At 34.1% G+C, this 6,898-nt stretch overlaps 1 long non-coding RNA gene across 1 annotated transcript; it reads left to right on the top strand.

Annotated features, from left to right (window-relative positions):
• Window positions 1-1,448: 1,448 nt before the first annotated feature.
• Window positions 1,449-5,943, top strand: LOC113782798. Its single transcript, XR_003469862.1, has 3 exons — window positions 1,449-1,524; window positions 2,835-2,906; window positions 5,869-5,943. It is a non-coding gene; the product is annotated as an uncharacterized LOC113782798 (long non-coding RNA).
• The last annotated feature ends 955 nt before the right edge of the window (window positions 5,944-6,898 follow it).

Genomic DNA, 6,898 nt, shown 5'->3' with positions numbered 1-6,898 from the left:
GCAATTCTTCTTTGTTTCAGAAAGAAAATGAGTAAACATTTGAAGTTCAAAACTTGACATTGTAACTAAGTATCATGCTTAAAATGGTTGTCACATTCACCATGTGAAAAGGTTCAAATTCAAATGGAATCTAGTTCAAGTAACACCATTAAAGTGGACCTAAGTAAGTCTAAGAAAAGTAAGCCAACGCATCCCCAAATCACATTTCAAATCTCACTTTTACTTATTCAAACTTCAAGAAAATAAACGGACAGCATTTCCGCTTAATTTCTTCACTTTCCACTACAAGAAAAAAGGGCATTAGTGACAACATTTCCTAGTGATGACAAAAAGTCGTCACAAAATGAGGTTGTTTAGTCACGACATTGAAGGTTGTCACAATTGACTCAAAGCAACTAAGTTTTCAGTGACAACCATTAATTGTCGTCACAAAACTACTTTGCGCCATGGGACTTGGAAGGCGGGAGTTTTGCGATAGTGACAACTTGATAAAAGTTATCAGTAATTCTACCTCTTTCTTTGACAACTTTTCATTGTTGTCACTATTTATATTTATTGACGACCAATTTTTGTCAGTAAAACTATAATGTAGTTAGTGACAACATAGTATCATCACTAACTTGAACATCTCCAATGCATTTATTTAATTGTGAGTCTCAATATTAATTTAATTTTTTTAAATTTTAATAATTTATTAAACTAGTCATAGTTACTCAAATAATAATAGGTTTTTAACTGGAAAAAATTAATGAAAGTTTCTAATTAGAACAACTATATAAACTATTACAACTTGAAAAAGAGTACATTTACCAGTTGTTCGAATTTAGCAAAAAATTTTCATCCATCATAACCTTTTAATAAATATGTTAAGAAGTAGTGATTAGAAATATATTAGTAAATTTAAATAAAAATTGAAGCTAAAAATTGACTTGGATTGTCTTGATTGACTAGTATCTAATATTTGTTCAAGCTAAACATGAAAAAAAATGGCCCGGGTATTATACAATATACACTAGAAAAGGAACCACTCTTACTGCCCACTTCCAAATGCCTTTAGTACTCTTAACACTCTCAATCCCTCGATCAACCCAACCCCCTTTATTCATTTTCTAAAACCTGAGCAGCAGTAGAGGCGACAATCGGCAGCTGCCGCCGTAAAAAATGCAAATCTTCATGGAAATCCTGATGGGGAAGACCATCACCCTTGAGGTGGAGTCTTCTGACACCATCGACAATGTCAAGGCCAAAATCCAGGACAAGGAGGGGCATCCCCCCGAAACCAATAGCGCCTCATCTTCATCGGCAAGCAGCTGGAGGACGGCCGTACCCTAGCCGACTACAACAGCCGAAAGGAGCCAGAAGGAGTCCACCATCCACTTCTTTCTCCACCTCCGTGGTGACGCAACACCAAGCCCAAGAAAAAGAAGGCAAGTTTATCAGAAGGCTGGCGGTGATTGAGGGAACTCTGGACTAATTGTGCATTCAACGCTGAAGGGGATCGATGTGCTCTCCACCAACTCTCAGGTAGGTCCTCTTATGTCTCTCCTTGTTTCCCTAATTTTTTCCTCAATTAATTTGCCCGAAATTTTTCCCCAAATTTTTGGCAAAATTTTTACGGTGCCTATAGTTTGAGTTGTGGACTCCTTCTAGTAGAACTGTTTGATCTATAGTTGCAATTGCTTAAGTTATTTTTGTACAACCATGGGATGTAGACTTGATCACCCAATTCCATATGTGAGTCATGGTGACAAAATTCAATGGGTTTATGTGTGGGTGCGGTTTTGGCTTGGGACTAGGTGGGGCAAAAGTTGATGCCTAATTGGATGGTGGTGAAGGGAGTGGAAGAGAGCAAGGAGGTGATTATGGTACGATGTTGCTATGAGTGGCTGCTGGTGAGAGAAATAGTGGGTTAAATGATGCTGGGTGGAGTGGGAATTGGGGAGTGATTAGTTGATTATCTATGTGGCTGAGCAAAGAGGTAGCATATTAAAGTTTAATCTTCAAAATTTCCAGAAAGCTTCAAACTTTGCTTGAAACTAAGCTAAACTAGAACCACCCATTAAAGTACCTACAGAAACGATTCTTGAAAGGGGTTCTTCGAAATTATTTGGATTTTTATCAAAAATCAAAGCAATAGCTACTGGCTCGTTGTTAATGAGCTTTATTAATTAGTAATAGTGCTAATAATAATATTTATATACATGCTATACATGCTGTTACAATTATCCAATGAAATGACAGAAAAGATTTGAAAGGTAGGAGGTGTGATTGGATGAATTGTGTGGTCTGTTTGAAGCTTTGGTCTTTTCTGGTAGACCAAATATATAGGCTGAAGATATCTATAATTATAGCCCTAATATACATAGGAAAAGAAATACAAATATATAGGCTGACGATATCTATAATTATTTTCCTAAGTAGCATGCTGGTCAATTTGATATTTGTGATTGTTTTCATGGTCAATCTAATTATTCTACACAATTGTATGGTGGTCATGCATGCTATATGATAACATCATGATTTCTCCTTAAAGTTTTAGTAATTGTTTTTCTTTTTTGACTTCTAGTTTATCTCATGATTAACTAATCATACAAGTAACTTGAAACCTATTATAACTTAGAAAGCATCATTCTAAGTTATGAATATGGAATTCATTCCAGTATGCTACTTCCAACATTGAATTGTACTCATATTCCCTTTTCATATATTGTTGATTTGGCGTGCTACTTATATGCATATAATTATATAAATCAATATAGTGTGGATTAGTTTCAGGTAAATCACAAAAATTACTTTATTTCTCTTAGATTTTATTGATTTCTTATTTTTTGTAGCAATTGAAGTTGTTGACATAGGCTTAGGGTCTTCCTCGGATATTCTCATTGAGTTGCATTTTTCACTTTGAGGTACTTTACAGGCACTCTCCCTCAGTCCTTTTTCTTTTGTTTAGTAATCATGAGTACACTTTACTAGAATTTTTGCTTTGCGAATGACCTACAAAAATGTACTGTTGTTCACCAGTACTAATGTTTATTTAAATTATAAGCATTGAGTTGTCATCTGATGATAACGCTGATTTAATAGTACATCATGTTCATATTTGTTTTACTTTTAGCACATGCACCTGATTGTGATCAATTTGAATGATAAAATTTGTGTTTCATTACTTTGGAGTTTCTTTGTTGCTGTTTGCGATGATTAGTTTCCCCAATTTAGTTATTGTGCCTTCATTAAAATAATCTTGGATGCATATATCTTTATGTTAGGATACAAGACAGAGAAAACATGGCTAGGAGTTGGATGATTAAAAACTACCTAGATCCCAAATATTTAGATGGAGTTGGATGTCAATTAAAACTTTTTACAGCCTCATTAATCTAAGGTTGTTTATGCCAATAAGTGATTCATTGAAAAGGAAGGATAAAAAAATCATGAAAATTTTCCTTATGAAACTAAGGTGGCTATTTAATTTTGTTGTTTGTTTTGATTTATTTGAGTATCAATTTACAAGAACGAATAGGTAGTCTTTGTGTATCCCTTTCTTTATAGATGAATCCAATAAAGACTATTTGTATTCGTCTTGTGTTTTTAATTTCATTCTCAGCTGTGAAATTAGTCATGTACTATTAGATTATAACAGATTTGTCCCTAGTCAGTCAGATTGAGATACGAATGCCACTTTGGTTAGTAGCATCCCTAGAGATTCTGTTGTGAATAAGATTCTGCAGCATGATTCTAATGCGATACTTGCCAAGTTTGCTACCTTGCTGTCATAAGCATGTAAAATTACCAGATAATCAGGAAACATGCTAATTCGGTTGCTTTAGATTAGGGGATTTGTCTGGTTCTAATGACTTTATTAGCCTATTGTAATCTCTCAGGTTTCTAGAATACCTGAGAAAATGAGCGAGTGTGGACTTTAATTGTATCAAAAAGTTTGCTATCCAACATCACTATTATTCCCTTTTTTTGGTGGTGTGAAAGACTTGGCATTATCATTGTTAATTAACACTTTTAAGTTTCATTTCCTTATGATATTCTAGGAAGAGTTGTCTTATGTGTTTTTTTGTAATGTTAAATGACGTATTGAGACTCATAGAATAGAGCATTTCCTTAAAGATGCAACGGAATGATCTTTTGACCAGGATTTTTGTAAGAAGCTGGCATGGCTTTTCAAGCAAGCTAGGAACTTTTTGTGCCTTTTAATTGTTGGAGAAGATCAATTTGATGAATTTCTTATTGGATGATTACTCCTTCCTTTGACATGCTAAAATTGCTACCATTCTAAAGGTCATGCTAGAAAACCTGTTGTAAAGTGGATTGAGGTACTCTTGCTCTGCCTTCTTTCTAGACAGGCTAGTGGTCAAGTTGATCATTTTTTACGTGAATATTAACAATACTTATGTTACTGGATGCATATTTAGGTCCATAATTTTAGAAAAGGCAGTAAAATTACCTCTATGAAGATGGTTCAGCTGATGCAACAAGAAAATTAACCCCAAACCATTTTTCCAAAAGCTGGCTTTTTTATCAAGACGAGTTAGAATTCCCAGATGCCAAAAGGTGCTTCTTATCAATATGCTTTTGCTTTTGTGTGGAAATATAGACAACCAGTATTTGTGCATGCATCAACTCCAAACCATTTTTCCAAAGATTTTAAGCACGATTTTATGGTTAATATGTTTATTTCACATGCAAGTGCTTTCCTACTAGCATAGTCTCTCAAAAAGTCACCTTTAGATCTGGTTGGCATGATAAGAGGACAAATTTCTTGGCTACAAGTTGATGAACTAAAATTTTTTTGTCTTGTAAGATGCAACTTTTACAAGTTGTTATATTTAATTAACTCATAGATTTTAACAATGTAAAACATATAATAAATAAATTCTGACAAATGTGAGATAGCTTTAAAGCTGATAACTTGTGTTCCACTCCTTTGTTCCAAATGGATGTCCTAGCTAGAGTCGGCTCTACTTTAAAATGAACTTAGATAACAATAATGTTTGAAACTTAAATAAGAAGTGGGAAACACATGGATTGCATTATGAATTGAATTTAATAAATGGAGAAGGTTGGGTAACAAGTAGTCAATGGTAAAATTGAGAAAATCGTTACCACTCTTTTTCTTATTGCATGGCATTAAATGCAAAGTTAGACATCAATTTATCGTGAGCAGGGAGTAAGTTGGGATCTTAGTAGATCCACAGAATCTTTATATTGTATAAGATCAAGTTTCCTAAACCTTCACAAGTCCAGCTGGGTACCCTTTCCTTGACTAACTTTTATGTATAGAACTCAAGTATGTAGAAATTTATCAGGAATAGAGGTGTTTGAGGACACTTTTTGATTTGATTGTCTTATTTGTAAAGTCCTAGGAAGGCCTTGTTCCTTCAACAGCATGTTTTCTCTATCCTGTCATGAAAAGTATGTACAGCCATTTGCTAGCTATGATTTCTTGCATATCTCTGCTTGTAGTTGGTTTTCTATTACTGTTTTGAGTGTGTGTAAAATGATATCCGATAATTTACTATTCGAGTTAGAGATAATATTCAGTCAAAAAATTCTTTGTTAGTTGGCTCCATGACTTTGTTAGGAAGACATGTTAAGCCACTCCGTGAAAAGCTAGTAATATTTTTGTTTGGCCTTGAGTAGTTTGTTAAAAAGGTATTGACCTCACTAATACTTAACTAGCTAACTTCTAAGCTAATTTGGGATATTGTCCTTGTTATGTTAATTTTCTGCCTTATTTGTTCTTGTCTTGACTGAGATTCTAATCGTGATTGAGTTTTGTTGTAGGTAAATATAAGATAGTTTATTTTTTTGCTCAAGCTACTTGTTACCTACTAATTATTATACTACTTTATGCAGACTTGTATTGCTTGTTCAAACTCTTTTGGCCTCTAATCCACAGCTACTAATTGATTGAAGAACAATGAAGACAAGGTTGTGTTTTGCTCTTGAAGTGTTTCGGCAGTAGCTACTAGCTAAGTTTAGGACATAGATTTATTTTTGTAAAGCTGTAGCAGGATGTTGAACTTAAGTATGATATTTTGGCATTTCGAATGTAATGGATGTCTTCTGTTTTTAATTAGCAGGCTTTGTTGTTATTTTTCTCAATTCGTAAATTGAATTGTTGGATTGATTAATTCCAGTATAATTTTCTTTATCAAACTACACGGTTACAGTATATTGTCACTAATTAGACTTCTCCACTGACAATGAAATGTTGTCATTAATTAGTATCTCTAAACTTAAAGCCTACAGTGATGACAAAAAGTTGTCAATATCACGTCTATTTTAGTGACAAGCGTGAACCAAAGTTGTTAGTAATTAGTCAATACAAGCAACAATCATCAAGAAGTTTCAGTGACAATGTTATTGTGGCCATCACTGACAAGATATAAAGTCATCACTATATTTGTACTTTTTATTGACGAAGTGAGTTGTCAGTAAAGAATGCTATTTACTGGCGACATATAAAGTTGTCACTGTACATCTTTACCGACGGGCATTCACTGACGACTCTGTGGCGACTTAAATGTTGTCAGTAATTGTCATCAGTGAAGACTTTTACTTTTTTTGTGACAAGAGCTTGTTGTCATTGATGACCTTTTTTCTTGTAGTGTTCCATCCTACAATCAAATACCAAATCTCATCCAAAATCAAATACAATTTCACATACAAATCATAGGCGATAAAACACCTTTCGGCATAACAACCACAACTGAAGCTATACTTATCGGATTGAAACAAATCTTATGGCGTTTCGAAGCCAAGACATATACCTACATTCCTTATGAAGGCCTCCAAAGCCAAATCAGGCATTTTTATGGTCAAAAATTGAAATCACAGAGAGGATAGAAAACTGTCCATGAAACAAGGCTCATGGGCAGTCAAG

This window comes from Coffea eugenioides, chromosome 9 (assembly GCF_003713205.1).
Source record: "Coffea eugenioides isolate CCC68of chromosome 9, Ceug_1.0, whole genome shotgun sequence".
Classification (NCBI taxonomy): domain Eukaryota; kingdom Viridiplantae; phylum Streptophyta; class Magnoliopsida; order Gentianales; family Rubiaceae; genus Coffea; species Coffea eugenioides.
Note: the sequence above shows the minus strand (reverse complement) of the source record. Positions and strands in the feature narration are given on the sequence as shown.